Genomic DNA, 20,733 nt, shown 5'->3' with positions numbered 1-20,733 from the left:
ACTTCATGGTGTTGGGATGGGTTTGTACAGCACAGTGCAGGAGATCCCATTAGCTGAGAGCTGCAGCCCACTGGTAGGTCTATGCTGTGCTGAGTTTCACATCTCTGTGCTGGGGACATTTGTGGTGGTGGACCTCTGGGTGGGTGCTTTGCTGCATTGTGGTGAGCATGCTTTGCATGTAGAGGAATTTTGGGGTTTTTTTCAGGAGCGTTTCAGCTGAGTTAGCCCAAAATATTCTTCCAATTTACTGCCTGGACAGCCACCTTAAAGAAAGTCTTTTCCTCCTCCTGCCAAATATTTCTTCTTTCATTTTCCATGCTCAGTGTGTTGATATTTTGTAAATTAGATTGGTTGGCTCTCAGTGGTTGAAATTTTGCTTATTCCTCTGACTTCTCTAAAATTCACAATGTGAATGTATAAGCCTAGTCCATTTCTCTTGCTACTAGTGCAAGAGATGTGGATATGATGCTACATTTTTATAAATCAGGCTTTCCTAGACTGAGTTGACCATTCTTAAACATTTCAAAGACCACTGCTGGATCAAGAAGTCCTTGTTAAATGCTTTTTTTTTTTTCCACTATCAACCTCTCATTCTTTCAACATTGGGGAGAAAAAAAAATGTATGTACTGTGTCTGTAAAATTCCAGTTAAACTTGGACCTACAGAACTGGTTGTTTTGTCCCTTTGGTTGCTGCAACTGTAGTAATCAAAACATCTGTTTGGTGATTTTTAGCTCAAATCTGGTTGTTCATTTTATGTATTTTTACACTGTAGCTATTATGGAACATTAGCAAGGTTTATAGAAATGATTTCAAAATAGATTGTCTCCTGCTCTCAGGCCTTCTTGTGATACTGGACAACTCATTTCACTTTTGCACATCAGGTTAGCATTCTGGAGATTTCTCAATATGGGTAAAATGGGTTGTCCTCCTAAACACCTAATAGACTGATGTTCTAATGTACACAAATTTCTTGTGAATGTGAATCAGTTTTTCATGTTCTTTGCTTGGAATGTAAAGAGCATCTGGACTGGTTTTTTCAAGACCAGTGCTATTCCTGCAATTAGTAAAAAGGCAGGGGACATAGGCAGGAGATGTGGGTAGGGAAGACAAAATCTTTGTACAAGGTTGGCACCAAATGGCAGCCACAGGGGAAGAGTGCAGAGCCTGCCTTAGAAGGACCTTGTATTCCTCTGGAGCCTACTGCCTCATATGCCCTCAAGAAGTAGTTAGCGGTCAATATTTGCTTTGTACTTTTAAGCAAATGTCTTTGGAGTTTGGTGATTCAGTTTCCCCTGGCTGAGAGCCATGAACACAGCAAAGAACTGTCATTGTTCATCATCTTCTAGCTGGTGTCCCTGAGGATCTACTGCTGGCCCTGGTGAATGTCTAGTTTGCTATCATGTGAAAATCACTGCTTTCACCAGCCCTGGTTTGCCTGTGGCATCCCCAGAGAGCCACCCCTGCACTCCCCAGTGCAAGAGAATTCTTCATGGGAAAATCTTGATAGCTCCAGGCTCCAAGAACTCTGCTCCCTTCAAACTGCTGGTGGTGAGTTTTTGCTTTACTGAACAGAAAGGATAAAGGAAAAATACACTAAAGAAACCCCTAAGAAGAAAAAGAACAATGACAAAGCAGAGAAGAAATCCCAGACAAAACCACCTTCCACTTAGTAGGAGAGAAGAGGGGAAACCTAAAGCTGCAACACAAATACTGATTGTGTCTGTCAAGGATTTGCTACTGTTGCTAAGTTACTGGTCTCTTTGGAAAACCCTTGAAGTATGGGGTACATTAGGAGCTCATTAGGGTCCCGGGGACTTATGCTAAATGTACAATATATCTCCATGCTAAACACACTTCAGAAATAACAACAGAAACTTCCTGCCCAAAGTGTGGGTGCTTTTATTTCTCTGCTCCTCGTTGGTCCTGCATGGTTCCATTTGCTCCTTTATGACATCTGAGTTGTTTGACTGGATGGAGAGGTTACTTGGAATAGATGGAGATGAGCTCCACTGCAGTTTGTAAAGTTTCTGGCTTTTCATGACACTTACCCTTCAGGGGAACACAGGGAAGGACAAATGCGGATTCATCTCTAATCTGCTCGGAGTGCAGGTTTAATGACACTCCAGGGACTTTGCGTCAAGCCTGTGGCACGAAGTCTGAAACTTAGAGATGCAGGGGTGCAAGCTCCTCTGCAGTGTGTCAGGGAGGGCACCAAGGCCCATTTACCACTGAGTGTCAGAGGCACAGAGCAAAATCCACAGCCCAGAGCTGGTTGCCTAGGTGTGACAGAGGAACCCCAGCATGCCGACAGATGGTGGGAGGACGGATGAGTTGTCCTCAGGGGGAATCTAGCAGCATGCCTGCATCCAGAGATATCACACATGATCTCTACAGGGAGTTAGCAACGTGTCTGGGCTTAACAGAAAATATGTATCTCTGCTGTTTTACATAATATTTAATGAATGATATATTAGTAGCCCCAACAGGATTTTAGTTTTATTTAATGTAATTTATAAATTAAACAGTCCAGACTGGGTGGAGAAAATTAACCAGCAGGCTCACTAGGAACTAACTGTGATTCTTAGGAACAGACAGCAACTCTATTTACATGGATCAAGTGCTATTTAGCTAACTAGGCAGGAGTTAAGTGGAGGAATACTCTTTCACGTTGCAGTGTTAGCCATTTTCATAACTCATTGACCTGGCATCTATGTTTGAATTGGCAGCAAACCTCAGCATGTTGGTTTTGGGAAAAGTTTGAGGGGAGGTGGGGAGTGAAAGAGCTTTGTTTGCCTAGAACAGATGCACAAAGGATCAGGCACATTAAATGAATATTAAGTTTATTCTGTAGCAGCAGGACAGTGAGTAGAGTAAAACAAAGTGAGCAGCCTCCTTGGAGGCAGTGAGTCAGGACTGACATGCAGCCAGTCCTCAAGAATAGCACCTCACAATAGCTTTAATGAGTATGGGGACAGGGAGTGATTTCCACCACTGCAAAGGAGCAAACTGATGGTTTTTGCAAGGGAATTTTCTCTGAAAAACTCAGATGTCTGTGAATGAATGTTCTGCCCTGCCCTGATTCTATGTAAGCCTGAAACCCCATACAGTTTTTTATTGTGTGTTGTATGAGGGGAAGTTAAGAAGCCCAAAATGTCATTCACCCACAAAAGTGCATGAAGGATCTGCCTTGGTTAACAACAAGGATAAGAAGGTCTTAAAACTCACTCCTGTCTTACACCTTGGCAAGTGTTTTCTCCTGTTGTAGTGTTACACTTTCCTGAAGTAAAATGCCTTTCTTTTCTTTAAAGGCCCTTTCTCTGCAGGGTCTTTGAAGTGGCAGGGGCAGTTCCCACTTGTGTGGAAACAAACAAAGCAAACACTTAGGAGGGGAGTCTTTGTGTCCTATCCTGTGAAACAGAAGAGAATCAGGGGTCAGGCCACATGGCACAGACAAACTTCCATCCACACTACTTAGGTAATCAGGTTAGCCCCCTCTGTGGGAAATTGGGTTTTGAAGGTGCTAGGTGGGTGGTGCAGAACTTGGGGAGAAGGAGTTAACTGTTAAATACTGTCAGTAGGAAGGGCCCTGAGCTTGATTTCAGTCTTTGCTCTGGTTTTCTTTAGAAATAGGAGGCATGGTTTTGGTCCAGTTTTCTCCCTGCATTGAAGGGCTAAAGTGAACACCTCTGGAAACATTTTGTGCTCCTGGACCAAGGAAGGACAGCACCTAACTTTCCTGTTTTCTTTGTGGATAGTTATTTGAAGACATAGAAGCCCAGAGCATCTATGACCATTCTTGTTAAGTGGAGCAGATACAAACAACACTTACACCACGTTCATACTGAGCTTGCTGAATTCCCTGCAGAGGCCAAGAGTGGTTTTTCCCTACCTGCAGAGAAAAAAAAAGCATACTATTTCTTCCTGAAAACCCACTCCTTTTCTTATTATAGTGCAAAAAAAAACTTCCCAGGCATGAACTAAGCCAACTCAATGTGATATCTGCCCAAACCAGTTCCAGTGAGGAAGAATTGATGCACCTCCAGTCAGTTGTGAGTGATCTTAACCCTGAAGCCTAATTATGTGATTTTGATGTCAATATTCTTTACTGCTTCCCTGCTCTTCATGCCAGAAATAGGCATGAAAGGTCAAGATTTGTACGTAACTGCTGGCTATTGTAACTTGCAGCAAGTAGGTGGATATTGTGGAGGCTGTCTGACATGGTGTAGTTTGACTCTCTGTCCTTCAATTTTCAAGCTGTGTTCAACAGCACCTCATTGTTAAATGGCCCAGAATATTTAACCATATTCTACTGAAAGTCTGCCTTTCCCATGGATCCTTGGTGATGCAGGCCAACACTCCATAAGAAAATCTATTGCATGTCAAAGAGACAAGAGCTGCAGAAAATAACTGGAATATAATGCTTCTATAAATAACGCATGGAATTCAGTAGTAGTTGCAGTATTAATTATATGAATAACGAGGTTATAATATTCAACTGGCATCCTTAAAAGTGCCCCTAAATCTGCTGCAGCACTTCCCACGTGCTGCAGTGAAGGTTGCTTTTAAATTGGAGCCCTTCACAGAGTTTCAGTCTCATTTGCTACACGGAACACAAGGCTCTGGCTTCCCTGCTTTGCTTATGGGTTTGGGGAGACTAATTAGGTGGTGTTTGAAAAGCGCTTGGAAGATAAGTATTCGTCTTGATAGGGGGTGATAAAGGGGCCTGAAATAGCTGTGGAGGAGGGCACAGCCTCCCTGCCTACTGATAAGGCGAGATTTCATCAGCATCATCACAAGGTGTCTTTTCAACTACATCCCCTTAAAAAAGCTGCAACCCCAATTGTGGTGTGCCTTAAAAGCCAGGTTGGCTTACTTTTCATATTTATGTATGCTCCCGTCATGGGCAACGACAGCAGCAGCCTTAAGCGCTTTGGCTGTAGTGGGGGCTGTAAGAGTGGCTCACTTTGATGAGCATCAAATTCTGCGGGAATTGAATCCGGCAGCCGCCTGGGTGAGCCGCAGCCCCGCGCTGGTGAATGGCTGCTGCCACCTAGCAGCTCTGCCGGGTCCTGCCTCCCCGGGACAGCCGCTCGCCTCCAGTGCCAGCTCTCCTACCTTGAAGCAAGTTTGTTGACTATTAATTAGTTTCACAGGTGAAGGGCTTTTCCTTTTCCGTTTACATCATCATCACAGCGTGTCAGGCTAAACACTTTGAGTGGTCCTTGCTGAAAACAGCAGTGCGGAGCTAGGAAGCTGTGTGTGCATCTGTGAATCCTGGCACCTGCGTGTGTTTCTGTGGACATGCATTTGTGTGTGGGTTTATGTGCACCCGACCTTTTCAGAAATGAGAGGAACTTTTCAGGGGCTCATCCCCATAAGTCGTGAAACAACTGCCAAGCCTGATAGGCCAGAGTTCAGACAGGAGAGAGACAGAGATGACTTCTGGATTTGCAGAGGTAACACAGGATCACAGAAAATTCTGAGGGGAAATAGCTGTGCTACTAGTTTGACCTTTATAAGAGTAAATGCAGTCTCTGAAGATCAGGCTATCTGATGCAGAGTGGACACTTGACCTTCGAGCCAGGGACTGTGAGAGATTGGTGGTGGAGGTGGAAAACATTTAACTGTGTTTTTCAGAAAACTGATTGATTTCTACAAGGGTCCAGTCCCTACTGTACCAGACATGTCCCAAAAAGATGGTCTCTTCTGTAAAATGCTATGGCCAGTGTTCGAGGAGACAAGAGTCAAAGGGCTTTAAGGTCTTCACAAAAACATTGAAGTGACTGGGAGTAGAATTAGAAAGTGAAATTCAGGAGTTACCAATTCATTTCAAAGGTAGAGCCTATCCCATTACATTTGCATGCATACTGACATATGTCTAGGAGGGTATGAACAGTGCGTCACCCAAAGTTGTCTTTGTTCCTAGTCTGATGGTCTTAAATGCCATTTTAATTCTGAAATGGTTAGTTCCTTGGAAGGAGAGGGGGCCTGAGGAGATTCATGTCCTGCCTGTCTCTTGCAGTCCAGCTAGTTGTGAAGCACTTACCCCATGCTGCCCAAATCCCAAGCAATGGAACAGCAATGGCGCACACTTCTGTGCAGGTTCCTGTACCAATGCACTTTCTTAGCATCACTGGCATACTGTTCACACCTATATATCATACATTTTCACCTCTGTCATCACTGACATTTTGCTTTGCTTTGGCTGTGTCTCTGAGTAGAAAGTCGAGTGAATAAACAGTGTTTTACATCCTTCCCACTGGACCTTCCCCTTCTGCTTGTGTTTGCCTGCCAGTCCATCTGTACACTATGGATGCAAGCTTTTGCTTCTGTGCTGTGTGTCCTTGTGGGTGATCATGCAGTCATCCACCTGCACCCTCTGTGTCTGCAGCAACTCCTTCTGTTTCCTGCACTGCATACCCCACCCCCAGCAACCTCCCCCTCTGCTTCTCACTCTTGTGCCACATGTTCATAGTCCTGGTCTTTGCGTCACCTCCTGACACCTACCCTACAGCCCCTGCATACTCTCTGCTCTTGCTTCACCACATCTGTCACTTACCTTTTTCTCTCCTGTCTGAGTCAGTAGGACAGGGAGACACTCTTGTCTAACCTGCTACACAGCAGGCTACCATGGGAAGAGTGCTGCAGCTATCCACAGTGAGACACAGAAAAGGAAAACCTCAGCAACAGCAGGAAAAAGAAAATGTTATTCTGTGCCTCTGCTCCATCCTGATTGCTCTCCTCACTTTGCTGCATCACACTGGGCGGGTGGGCAAACTATGCAGCTTCAAAGGTACAGGCTTCTACAGTAAGGAGATTTCTCTACTGCTTTCACACTGAGGCCTGTGCAAGAGGGGTTTCGGTTGCACCTGTACTGATGCTGACCAGCTGAATGATAACCATGAAGTCTGTAGGTGGTGATCACAAAGGTATAATAGAAAAATCTCTTAGTCCACAAGGTGCTTTGATTTGGGGTTTAACTGCTAGTCTGTACCTTTGTATGCCCACAAATTGCTCAAGCAATAACATGTTTACACTTGAATTTCAATTGCTTGGAGTGCATATCAGTTTGAGGAGTGGAATTCTCCCAGGAAATGAGGGCAGAATGGTATAAGAAATTGCTTGTCTGTATCAAACTAATGGCCCATCCAGTCCAGTATTCTGTCCTAACCACTGTCAGTGCTGGATGCTTTAGATAGGCTTGTAACAACCCCTGGTGTGGCCCGTTTTACAATGCTAAATAATAGGGAGACATTGCTTTCTGACCCCAACTTGCCATCATTTTATACCCTGCAGTGGGAAGGCTAATAACCCATATGGTTTTTATTTTAGCAAGCCTAGATGCAGATGCTATTCTTGTAAGGTCTAATCCTTTTCTGAATCTTGCTAATCTGTTTTCTTCTATAATATCCTCTGGCAACAAGTTTCACAGGTTAATTATACGTTGATTGCACAGTCTTTCCAATCATAGACACAGTTCTGTTGTACCTCATCTTATCCATGCGTTTTTAAATCTCTTTCAGCAACCAGAATTGCCTGCAAATTTATTTCTGCAGGAAAATAATGAAACAAACTTGCTTTATACTCAATTCTGCATGCATAGGCCTTGAGTTACTGATATTATCTCAGTTTCCTTTGAATTCAGAGCATGTTTCTCTCCAAGTAATCTATCCAGTAAAGCTATAAAGATCCTTTCCCTGAGGTTCTGCCCTACAGCTCATCCTCTAAAATTCTTGCTTCCAAGCTGTCTATAGCATACCCATTCCCAAGTCCATGGTATGTCATCTAGACAGGCTACAGCCAAATCATGCCATTATGTGCTTGTATCCCTGATGTCTCGCTTCCTGATCTTCACAACTCACCTTTGACAAGACCTAGACAAATTAGAAAAATGGGCAACCACCAACTATGTGAAGAATCTTTCACTTTCCCCTTCAGCAAGGGAAACTGAAAGATTCTGCACCTGAAATGGGGCAACCCTGGTTCTGTGTACAGACTGGGGAAGGAGAGGTTGGAGAGAAGCTATGTGGAAAGGGACCTGGAGGTCCTGGTCTATGGCAAGTGGAGTATGAGTCAGAAGTGCCCTGGCAGCCAGGAGTGTCTGTTTCCTGGGGAGCATCAGGCACAGCATCACAGCTGGGCAAGAAAGGGGATTGTCCCACTCTGCTCTGCACTGGGGCAGCCTCACCTTGAGTCCTGGGGGCAGTTTTGGATGCCACTGTATAAGAAAGATATTAAGATATTAGAGAGTGTCCAAAAGTGGGCCACAAGGATGGTGAAGGTTCTGGAGGGAAAGCCTTGTGAGGAGTAGCTGAGGTTACTTGGTCAGTTGAGCCTGGACAACAGGAGACTGAGGGGAGATCTCACTGCAGTTATGATTTCCTCTGTAGTGAGGGAGAGAGCAGAGACGGGTATGATCTCTTCACTCTCATGGCCAGTTACAGTACTCAAGGACATGGCATGAAGCTGAGTCAGGGGAGGGTTAGGTTGGATATTGGGAAAAGGTTCTTTCACCCAGAGAGTGGTTGGGCACTGGAACAGGCTTCCCAGGGATGTGGTCACAGCCCCAAACCTGACAGAGTTAAGAAGTGCTTGGACAGCACTCTCAGGCACAGGGCCAGGAATTTGACTTCAGTGATCCTGATAGGTCTCTTCCAACTCAGTATATTCTATTATTCTATGATACTAGGACCTTTTGCACCCTTGGGAGACAAACAGCTGCCACTAACCAGCTCATATTCCCTTGTGGTACCATTGTCCTTCAAAGAATGCCACTGACTGCTCCAGAGAGGATTAATGTCAATAGCACATTTTCCAGGGGGGCAGGAAGGAACCTCTGAAGTATACACATCTTCTCTCTACACAGGTACAGTGTTTTTTCTGCCCGACTCTCGATATCCTCCCTGCACTCTGTCCCCAAAACTCCCTTGAATCCCTGACTGATGTGCCGTATTTGCTGCACATCCTGCAGAACTGTGCATGAATGTTGCACTGTTGGTTTTAAACTCTTCCTCTGTTCATGTTGTCTAGATAGCAGAAGCTCAAGGGCATTTTTAATCTCCCATATTAATTTTAGCCAGCTCAACACTGCTAGCCAATATGGTGTGGTCTTGCACACCACCCAAAAAGGCACTGGATTCTCAGTCTGTTTTTTTTCCAGTCTGTATGCCTCTGAAACTAAAATTTTTCTCATTTAAATGGTGGTTGCCATCATTCTCTATTTCCGATGTCCTGATTTTGACACTAGGATCTTCCTGGTTTTTACACCAGTCTGCATTTAGCCATTCCATGTCATCATGTTAGTCCTGATCCAATGGGAGCATAAGCTAGCTGTGCATCTAAGTACATAGTCTATACAGTTCCCAAGCATACCCAGTGTCTGCAGTAGAAGACAGGCTGCTACTGAATCTTGTTACCTCACTCTTGCCTGTTCCCAGCAGTGCTCGTGGTTTTGTGAGGATCAGCTGAGTGCATGTCCACTTCAGAGCTCTTTACATACTGATTGCACTTGTCAGGCCAGGTAATTGTTTAAAATCTCAGCATAACAGAATGGGAAAGTGAGGCAGAGGGAAGTATAATGACTTGCCCGAGGTCATCTTGTTTCTCAGCCTAACATCCAGCTCTTCTCTTCTTGTCACTTATCTCAACCACAGGGCCAGTGTTCTTCCTGACATGCAATTGAAATGCTTCTGTGACTTCCACACTACTCTTAAATGGCTGCTCTATAAATAAAGTTTCAATTGAAAATGGCACATTAGAAAACTGCTACTATATAATCATATATATGTATATATATATATATATATATATATATATATATAATATTGAGCTTTTAATTCATTACAGAGAAGCCCCCCTTAAATGTCAGCTACCTTAGTCATTCTCAGTCTCCATGGTCTAGAAAGGAACAGCACCTAACAAGAGCCAAATTAAGCATACTGGTAATGAAGAAGGTAATGAAGAGCAATCTCTGAGCTCTTGAAACCTCCTTTAATACAGGGTGGAAAGGTAATTTTTCCAAACCTAACAAAGATATCTCCCCTGTAACACATGGAAGCAGACACATGAGGAAGTGCCTGCAGCAAGAAATATCAATGCCTGTGCGTAAGCAGGAAAAAGTAGGACTAAGTGGGGGTAGGTTCACTACTTTAAGTTACATCTTGAAGTGTCTGTTCAAGTCCTTCCTTTCAGAGTTCTTCCTAAAATATTATTATCTTTTCTGACAGAAATTTTCCTTCCTTTCTATTCTGTGTCCAAAAATCCAAGCAGGTCAGTGAAGCCTAACTACAGTTATAAAATATATTTGAAGTTTGAAAAGAAATATAATATTGCATTGAGAGATACAAAGCGAGTGGGAAGCAGGAAGAGTAGCAGAAATAAAGTTTAAGCTAGTCCTTCCAGCTTCCATTTTTTTTCTCTGCCTCTTTCAAAGTCAAATGGACACCAGCCTCATCTCCTCATCCCCAGCACTGTCACACTGCTACGTGATGGCTTTGGAGTGTATTGGAGTCATGCAAGTGAAGTACTTCTGATCCTGGGATGGGAGGGGCAGAAACTGCTTTTCTAAGCTTGTTGACAGAGACACCAAGGGATTCACACTTCTCTTTTCCCTCTGGTAATGAACTCCTGCAGAGAATGTACCAAGTGTAATGCCTTTCTTCAATCCATCTGTGCAGGGAGGGTTTTATGGAGCCCTCCCTGCGTCTGGGAAACAGGGAATTTAAAAGCTTCTTCACAGAAGTCTAACCCTTGGAAATAACATTGGCATTGCAAAAGAAGGTGGCCACCTGGTTCTCTGGCTGCCTGCTGTCAGGCAGCAAGGCCTAATGAACCTCTCAGGGGGAACATCCGCAGAGGGAGGATAATGAGTCTAATAGGCGCTTTGGTCCCTGGGGTTGGGAGGCATAAACAGCAGCAGGGATGGTGCTTGGGAGGGGGAGAGATGAAGGGCTGATGAGCCTTCTCACCATCCTTCTTCTCAGCATTAAGCTTCTCACATATGGTGGCTGGTGGTGTATCAAAGTAGGGACACAAAGTTAGTATAATGGGACTCATGTCTTTGTTTTCGAACAAAGCTACTTTTCTTTCCTGCTTGCCCTCTCATTCTGGGTGTTCAGCTCATTCATGCTGCCGACTCTGATCTGCTGCTCAGTAAGTGTCATCAGATTAAAAGGCACCTCAGCACCTGTGAGCCTGAGGAAGCTCTCCAGAGAAGCAAGGATCATACATGTTCCATGTAGTTTGAGGCAAAGGCTGCCCCTTGCATATGATTTTGGCTAAGGCCACAATCAACTTTCTGCCTTGTAAGCCAGTGAGAGGAAAGGGAGCCAGCATAACACCCAGCACAGGTGTAACATATCCTTGGCACACCTGGAAATAGGTTAGTTACACCTCTAGCCATAGTTCACTTGTGGTTTGATGCTGCCTCCAAACCTCAATCCTCCAGCTCAGAATTGTAGAGGAAGACTGAGGGCTGTGGATAACATCACAGCAAATGAGGCTTTCTCCTTCTGTCTCTATCTGTACAAGATCCTTAGAAGAGCTGTACTCAATGGAAATACAGTATTTCATGATTACTAGAGGTCTGCCATTTTCTGGCAAGATTATTTGCTATATTCTAACGTGGTACTGCTAAACTACTGTATTTTGAGACTTAGAGAAGGAACTATGGCTTGCTTTATGTTCTGTCACATTCTGCAAAAAGGTGTGATGATGGTTTATAATCTGTAATGAGTGTGATCAGTCCTGTTTATACCAACACAGTGATACCAAGAGTGATTGAATAACATGATGATGGATATGGCACAGGCAACTAGAGAACAGCATAAATACTATGATCCAGGTAAATATCCTGACTTCAAAACCTGTCTAATGTGCAGCATCTGCCACTATCAGACTGAAAATTGCTGCAAGGATTTTGGAAATTAGGTCATAACAGGGGGAAAAAGAATCCATTTCTTGGTAGAATTGTATTGCCATATGGAATTTGTGAGATACATTGCTTTTTTGCTAGTGGGAAGAATTGGTGGACAAAGTTTGCAATAGAATTTCAGCCCCAAAAGAAACTGAAATGCTAGGAAAGCTAAACATGGGCAGAAAGCCATCAGAATTTTTTAAGTAGTCTTCCTCTGTCAAAAATACTTATAGGTTTCTGCACAGTTTCCTGGGGAAGAGGGAGTTCTAAATCTCTCTTTGAACAGACTCTCTCTTGCCCTACAAGCACCTGCAAAAAAGTTCTAATGTAAGGGCGGTTGGGAAATAGTGCTTTGCAGCTGATTTGCTGTCACTTTACCAAACTGCTTTGCCCCTTCCTGTCCCACATTCCCACTGTGAATGTGGGAGTATGGGAAACCTTTTCTTGAGAATTGTTTTGGGGGGTTGTCTTTAAAAAAATTAAATTCATCATGTGAAATGAAAAACAACAGTTGTACACTTTGAGTATTTTTAGGGGCCTCACTATTCATCCCACACTTGTGTAAGATGAAAATATAACCAACTCAGTATAAAAGTCAGCTTTGACGGCAGAATTTCTCCATTTACAAAGTGCCAAAGCCTCTTGTTTGTTAACAAGGCTTCTTCATGCCTCCCGTTAGTCCCAAGGTTGAACAGAGCATGCTGCAAACAGCTTTCTTCCCCCAGAACAATTAAGAAAGCAATATGAAACACCCTTTATCTTTAAGGAGCCAGATCTTCAGCTTCCATTACCCATTCCCAAGCTAGGGGCTTTTGAACGTTTCAGCTGAACTTGAATTTGCTGCAGTCTAAGAAATCCTCTTGAGACTACCATGACCTTATGGGTTTGGTATGCTTTAAGAGAAGACACGATCAGTTCTGCAAACAGCTGATGCTTTCTCTGTTCTTTAGCTCATTTTGTTTGGAAAGTGAACTCCCTGCTCATCAAAGAGATTATTGCAATACTGCTTTCCAGGCATTTGTCTCCCATCCCATGTTATAGATTATATTAAAATTACTAAAGTTGCAAAGAAAATTGAACTTCTGGCTGTGCATACATAAAGCTTCCTGCATTATAGTACAACATTTCTATCCATTGGTCAGTAGATGCACAACTGAGTTGCTGCATCCAAACCTCCATAAACTTTTAAGAGGCCTTGGTCTGTGTTTGATCTATAACAAACAATTTCAGCAAGACCAGGCATCTCCTTGGCCTCTGCTCAAAATATTCCTCACACCAAATTATTTGACAGTGACTGGGCAAACAGTGATTTTCAAGCTGTTCAGATCCTTATAATTGTAGAATTGGGATAAATGAGTTTTTAAGAGAACGAGTGCAGAGCATTAAAGTTTGTATCACTCTCTTATGTTACCACTGGTCAAATATTATTACAGAAGTGCCCCAGGGTTCTTCCCAAGGGTTATGTTAAGCTTTGGTGTAAGGATGTACTGTCAGCTAGGTTGGTCTTCGGAACTGCTTGACTCTGCCGATTAGTTTGCTAACAGTTTACTCAAATTCATCTTTGAGAGTAGGAAAATTTTCAACAGCTCAGAAACTTTACGAAAATAAATATGTAATTCTGCAGCAGCATGTATTGCATATATGGGCAGGTAATATGAAGGAAAGTTTCTTCTATAGTCCCTTTTTCTTTGGTTGTTCCTCTTTTCACTCTGTAATTTGATCCTTTCACGTGAATAGTCCCCACCTCTTTCTCTATGGGTTAGATAAAGATTGCTTTTGATATTGACATATTTTAAAAGGTGGTTTATTATATGTATTCATATTTGATTGTTATAGCTTATCTGACATGTAGCTGTAGTCACTAGGACCACACAGTGTTTTGCAGTTCTAAAGAAGTATTTGTTAGCAGTTACAAGTTGTTAAGTATCCTAGATCACATAATGTGATGTTCATTTACCTGAGATTTGAGTCTGAGCATGCTGGACAAACATATAGAGGCTGTTCTGTAGGGTGGAAAGATGTATTAGGGAAGAATTCTAGGTGTCTGCTAGAGTGAAGAAGAACCTGGCTCACAAGACAGAGTTGATTGAAATAATTAATTGAAGAGATCAGTGTCAGTCTCTTCTCTCAAGGAACAACTGGTGCTTCCAGAACAAATGACCCCAAATTACACCAGATGAGTTTTAGACTGGATGTTGGGAGGAATTCTATCACCAGAATGGTGGTCAAGCCCCAGAACAGGCTATCCAGGGAAGTGGGTGAGTCTCCAATCCTGGAGGCATTTTAAAGATGTATAGATGTGGCATTTAGGGACATGATTCAGTGGTGAGCTTGGTAGGTTAACAGGTGGAATCATGGAGTTTAGGAGGTATTTTTCAATCTAAACAATTCTGTGATTCTATGTCAAATTAGACCAAATAAAAACATTTGATCAGATTCTCAGAATTTGAGAGAATTGAGATTTAGGATTTGAGGCCTTATCTGGTTACAAGAACTGACTGAAAGGCAGGAACCACCTTAAAAAGATTGCATGTCTCAAAATGCCCTTGCCTTGCAGTAGCAATCATACTCTGTTCATTTGAACTGTCCTATAGCAGAGAGAACTAAAGAGGGATATTGGCTGATTGGTTTTCTGCTGCCATGAAATTGCACTTTCCACTTTCTCCAGGCAAAAGGAGGCAGAGTCTTTTTCTGCCTGTCCTCTTAGATTTTCATGTTATACCCATGTGGTATGATATTTCTGGGTGAATGTACCATCATGTGCTAGCCAAGAAGAGCATGCAATATGTTTCCATACAGATCCATACAGAGGATCAGTTGAATTTAAGACCAAATGCCTGCATTTATAAGGCCCTTGTAAGGGCTCGAGTCACTGTCTTGAGACTCAAGGACATGTGATTTAAGGCTTGACCATGCATTTGGCTGTAGTACTGGGGAAACATATGATGAGAAAACATGAAGTATATTTATATTGTGAAGGCCAAGTGTATGTTGCAGAATACTGTCCAGATTTTCACAGCTTTTGGAATCCGTGGGCTGAGAAGCTTGTGTGTACTACTAAGCAAGTTGCAGGAGCACAGACTCACTCAAACTGACAACTGTTGGTCCAAGTAACTTGCTGCTGTGTACATTGAAAAGCTTGTGCTGAACAAGAGAAGCACTGGTCCTGGAAATGTGGCTCAGTGATTATGAGCCAGACCAGGACTCAGGAAACTTGGGCTATAGCCACAGCTCTGCCATAGACTATCTGGGTGATCTCCAGCAAGTTTTGTCTGTACTAGTAAATCAAATGTACCTTGCAGCATTTTCAGGCAGTAAAGGCACCTGGCATGGAATCATGTCTGTGGTAGTAAACCACTCATAATTCCCAAAATAGTGTAGCTTCATGCAGTTGCTACTTATGAATGACCCCTGGATCATCCATGGCTTGGAATTAAAATACAGATTTTAACAGGCCAAGCCTTATGCCAGTGAACTTGCATGCAGTTTATTAACATTGCTGCATGTGTGCACATTCAAATTTACTAGGACACCACAGCCTTAGTTGCTGTCTCCATGTCTCAACTGAAAGTCTGGGAGAACATTCAAGCTCCTACGGGGGTAACAAGGGGAATATGACTACCTTCTCTCTCCTTTTTTACAGTCCTTTGTTTCAATGGGAAGGAGCCTTAGTTACATGGCCTGAAGGAGAAAGAAGCTGTGGGCACTCCAGCCAGGTCCCTCACTTGGATTGGGGCAATCAAGGGACCAGTACATCTTTACCAATTACAGTTCACTGGCCTTTCATGTATCTATAAAATGAAGATAACAGAATTTCCTGACTTGGAAAATACAGTGTTGATGTTAAAAAGAAATATTAAATAAATGCAGTATTAGCCAGCACTGTGTTTTTACCCTTACTTGCTTCTGGGTTTGTGGAATCATCCCACATGGGCAGGTTATTCTAAACTGTACATGACATGTTTCTCTTACAGTCAGTTCTCCAATACATAAAGTAATAGGAGGTAGAAGATCCATGTCTTTCTTTTGTCCAAGCTAATACCAGCATGGATGGTGGCCAAATGAACCATTCACTAATCCCCTATGCCTTGGCTATTGGTAGGGATAGTATGGTACTTCTGACAACTGCAGAAAAGCAAGAACTAGACAAAGTGAGGTTGGAATAGATGACCCACTATTAAGGATAATCCATTCAATGACTCTGCAATCTGGGAATCTAGGAGATTTTCAAGATCCTGAAAAACTTGGATCCTGCCTTACTGCTTATTAGGACAAAAAGGCTTCTTTCAACAGCTGCTCACAGATCCATTATGGGGCAAAAAATCCTAATGTGCCAGTCATTCTTATCTCTTACACATTCCCTGCAGAAGCAGAGTGTTCAGAGTATTCAGTATTTATCTGGTGGCGTTGACATTAGAATAGACAAATGAAGCAACAAGAGTTCCCTGTGAAAAAGAATAGTTTAAAATGTCCATTCACTGGCTTTCGCACAGTAGACTTTAACCCACCAACTGAGCCTGTTTATTTTATTTTTGTCTCATCAGCAGGTGGGTGGCTTTTGTTTGCAGAGATGTACTTTGCCTTCCCAATTTTTGAAAAACACCCTGTGCACAACTGGAAGAATCTCATTTTGCACTTCAAGATACAGAGTTATTATTTGATATTTTCTAATTCAGATCTTCCTAAATTGTCTCTCTTTTGGATTATGTAGGACTGAGAGAGCACTGCAGCCTGCTAAGGGAAAGATTAATGAAACTTCCCCAGCTCCTGCACTTTCTGGCTGTCACCCTCACCCCATTTCTACCACACAGATCAAACCCACACTTTCCAGATCTTTTAAAGGCTCTCTGATAAGGCCATATGATGCAGTTTTAAAATACAGGGGCACTACTGAAGTCACAAAAGAGACTTCCAGGATCTTCAGAATTTTGGTAAACTTGACTCCTAGAAAGCAGCCACTTTCCCTGATGCTTGAAATCTCACAGATCTGAATTTCTATGAATGTAAAAGGGAGCTGCAGTAAAATTCAGTGTCTTTTTCTCAAACACAGTGCCATACTTTGCAGAACAATATTACTCCCATATATTACTTAAAGGTAGAATTTTCCCACAGTAATGGAATGTCTTTCTCTTCAGTTTTGGTGCCTGCTATACTTGTCTCTCCTGCTTCTTTACTGATCTCTGCCAAGGTCTTGACAACACACTGGGGAGGTAGAGTCTTGTGCTGCCTGCCATTCATTGAGTGCTCTGAATGAGCTCTTTACTCATTTTTGCCTCCCATTAAAGCTCAGTGGTCCTTGTACCCTGCCTGTAAAAATGGACCTCCACCAATTTGTTAAGACATATATAGTATGAAGGAATCAAAGCTCCACTAAAATTAGGGCAGTAATCACAAAGAATGTTGACAGCAGAGTAAGTTGTATTTAGGGTACTTTCAGGTAATGCTTTCACCTTGTGAGTTGTGCTCGTGCTCTAAACTGTTTGGTTACATCTGAAGAGTTCAGGTATTACTACAATTTCCACAAAAAATTACCTATCTCATCTTATTTTCTGCCTTCAAGTCAGTAGCATCCTCTTTTTTCCCTGCTTTTAACTCCTCTAAGTTGTTAAATAAAGGTTTGCATTTCTTACATTAGCATTCTGGCCCCAAAGCTCGCTCTCCATTGTAATCGTGTTGTCAGGGAGGTTTGCTGGAATCCCACACCATGTTTGTTCCAGCCCCAGCTCAGTAATTGTGTTTCTTGGTTTTCTTCTGTGTCAAGCAGAACAGTTTTCCTGAGTAAACACTGTTCCCACTACTGTTTTTTTATCTGTACATACCTTGCTTCAAAAAACTTCTGTGAAATCTGCATAAACGGCACATTTTCAGTAGAAATACCTCGGTCAGAATAATGATCATTTGCATGTTAATAGCTCCATCTCTGTAGGTGGTTGTTAGTTGCTACTGGTCTTGCTTGTTACAATGAATGCAAATCCTTCTTTTAGTCCTAATCTTAATTGCAAAATGATTGTATTTTTCCATAATTCCCTATATTTCAGTAATTTTCATCTATATCAAATATGATTTCTTGACATGCTATCATCTGCTTTGTCTTTTATGCCTAGGCTCTGCACATGTTCCAATGGACTTGCTAATTATCAAAGCAATTTGGGTTTTGAATGGAAAATGGGCCCTTAGCCAATTCTTCCCCACCAAACTTTGGTAAAGGACAAAATGAGACTTGAATTTTGAGTCTTGACTCTGCTTCACCCTCTTTGCTCTTCATCCTTTCAGCTATTGACAGTTAAGTGACTGACCTGGCAAAGTGCTGCTGGCACCATCATTTACACTCTGGGTGAATGAGGTTGCTGGGGTGGATAGTTCCCTGTCACCATCCTTTCAACATCTGTGGCCTTTGCAACACCAAATACTTGGTGTTTAATGTGTGCAGCAATGTAGAGTCTGTGTTTTAAAGGAAAAGTACTGAAAGAAACTGTGTTGTTCCTGATATTGTTGATGAGCCAGTGTTGATGAGCCACTTGAGCAGACAAGAATTTTGCCTGTGAAGGTGCATCAGGCAAGATCTTTCCCTAGGCACAGTACTGTAGGGGCTCAGTTCTATAAGCATCAGGAAAAGGTAAATGTACATAAATGTGACTCAGGGAAGTCAAAATGCAGAAGAGAAAGTCACCTGAATTAGTTTCTAGGAAATGCTAAGTGAAGGAGTATGGCCTTTACCCTAAGCCTCCTAGAGACTTAGCTATTCCTGCTTATCATTCCTGGTTTTGAGCATGAACTTTGCAGAGTCATAGAAATTCTGTTTGGAGGCATCCTTTGAGGTTTCTTGCCCAGCCTCCTTCCTGGTTGTCCTTTTTGGTTTTGGAAATACCTGAGGGTGCAGTGCAGTAACATGCAGGAAAATGTGAGCTGGTCTGTATTATTTCCTAAATACTGTCAGCTCTGGAATTGTTCTTATGTTTACCACTACTGACTCTATACCAGATCTATGCAATGGCAGGGTTGGCCCTCCTCAGCTTGAATAGGGAGAATTGCTCTTTACTGTCTGTTCTGTGTATTTGTAGCCCAAAATGACTGCAACAAAAGCCCACTGTAGGTTAGGGGCGTATTATGACAGGCTTTGTGCGTACTGTTATGAGAGGTGCTTGAGAAAAGAACTTCCTGAAAATAAATGAAAAGGCTCTGATAGGATCTTAGCCAAACCTTGTGTGTGTGTGGTCCATTCATTTTGCATTGCAGGGAATGCCAGACAATATATTTTACCTTGGGGAGAAATGTCAGATTATGCAGTACACTTAGATCCCACAAAAGAGTGGAGCATTATTTAATCATTGCAAATTAAAAAGTTTGTGTGACTTCTTGGAATTGGCAGTAGCAGGTTCCCAAGATGATGTAAATCTGCTTTCTGACTGATCTTCCATCCTAAGCTGGAAGCCCTTCTCAGACTGTTTGTCTTTAAGGGTTGAAGGCTTTTCTCCTGAACTCAGTATATCAAGGCACTGTAGAGGTATGTAATTAGGGTGTTTGTGGGGGTGGAAGGTGGGGTGTTATGTATTAAAACAACCCTTTCTTTTTGGTTTATAGATTGCTGAATTTTAGGAAAACTGGGACTGGTCTTTTTGTGAAGGGTAGGAGATATTTTCTCAGATGCTGTCCCCATGGCTGCAAAATTGGGTTCATTTGTCTAAGGCAGAGCTTTCCAAAATGCACTCTGGCTTAATTGCTCTTCCAGGGAAAGACAATCTTGTGGCCATCAAAAGATTTTAATGTACGCAGTTGCATGTGCAACTTGTATATTCATTCTGCTTTACTGTTCACAGTGTGAACCTCAAAACAGTCTGCATTTCTCATAACTTCTTTAGAGGTACAGGAGGAGATAGGCTCCTATTTGACAGCAACAGTGAGGTAGGGAGGCTGTAAGAAAATTACCTTATATGCTTGCCTGCCCCTCATACTGAAAACCCATCATGTCACACAAAATCCATGAATGTGTTTATTTTCACATGCTAGCCATAGTGCGAGTGCTGGCCATCTTTCTTTCTACTGGTGGATGGGATACATGAAAGCAAAAGTAAGTTACCAAGCTGCCAGCAGCAGGAAACTTGAACTTGCAACACCCCCCATCCCTCATTACTCATAGTGAGGGAGTGGAGTCTTCTCTGCTTGACCTCCCAGTGAAACAGCATGCACACAGCTCCTCTTGTGCTGACAGCTGTGAGCTGTGTTCCTTACACTGCTTGATCCAACATCCACTTCAAGTGCAGATCACTCAAGTGAGTAGGCAAGACAGCTTTCTCTCCATTTGCTCAAAGGCCTAATGGAAATAACATCCATTGGGGACATGGGAACTCCAAGCTCCAGGCTTTCCTCTGCTTCAGTTTGCTTGAAACCCATCCTGACCTCCGACAAAAGGAACTCACTTGCAAAGTGATGCTGCCCTTTAAGACCCAGTGCTTTGGAGCTCAAGAAATAAGTGAGTCATAGTAGGAAACTCTCAGACACCAAGAAAGGTTCCCTACCAAGCACAGAATCTTACAGAGAAGAGGTTCACGCTTGTGGTAAGTTTCACACAGTTTTGGAAGGAAGAGCTTCCTTTAACCTGCTGGGCACGCTATTCCTATTGTAGCCCAGTTACACCAGTGATGTCTTCAGGATGAGAGCTGACTCCTGTAGAGCTCTTCATCTACCTCAGTGACCCGGAGGGTATCTGTGTCGAGTTTGAGCCTCAACAATTCAGGAAGTATATGGAGAAATTGGGGAGGATCTAGGGGAGATAACTACTAAGATAATTGTGGCCTATGGTGCATGGCCTATGAAAGC

At 42.7% G+C, this 20,733-nt stretch overlaps 1 protein-coding gene across 1 annotated transcript in view; it reads left to right on the top strand.

Moving 5' to 3' along the window:
* LOC120506418 (limbic system associated membrane protein) overlaps positions 1 to 20,733 on the top strand; it is a 996,252-nt gene that overhangs the window by 514,493 nt on the left and 461,026 nt on the right. The window lies entirely within an intron of this gene.

This window comes from Passer montanus, unplaced genomic scaffold (assembly GCF_014805655.1).
Source record: "Passer montanus isolate IOZ18808 unplaced genomic scaffold, ASM1480565v1 scaffold39, whole genome shotgun sequence".
NCBI classification, from domain to species: domain Eukaryota; kingdom Metazoa; phylum Chordata; class Aves; order Passeriformes; family Passeridae; genus Passer; species Passer montanus.
This window is presented reverse-complemented; position numbering and strand designations above follow the sequence as displayed.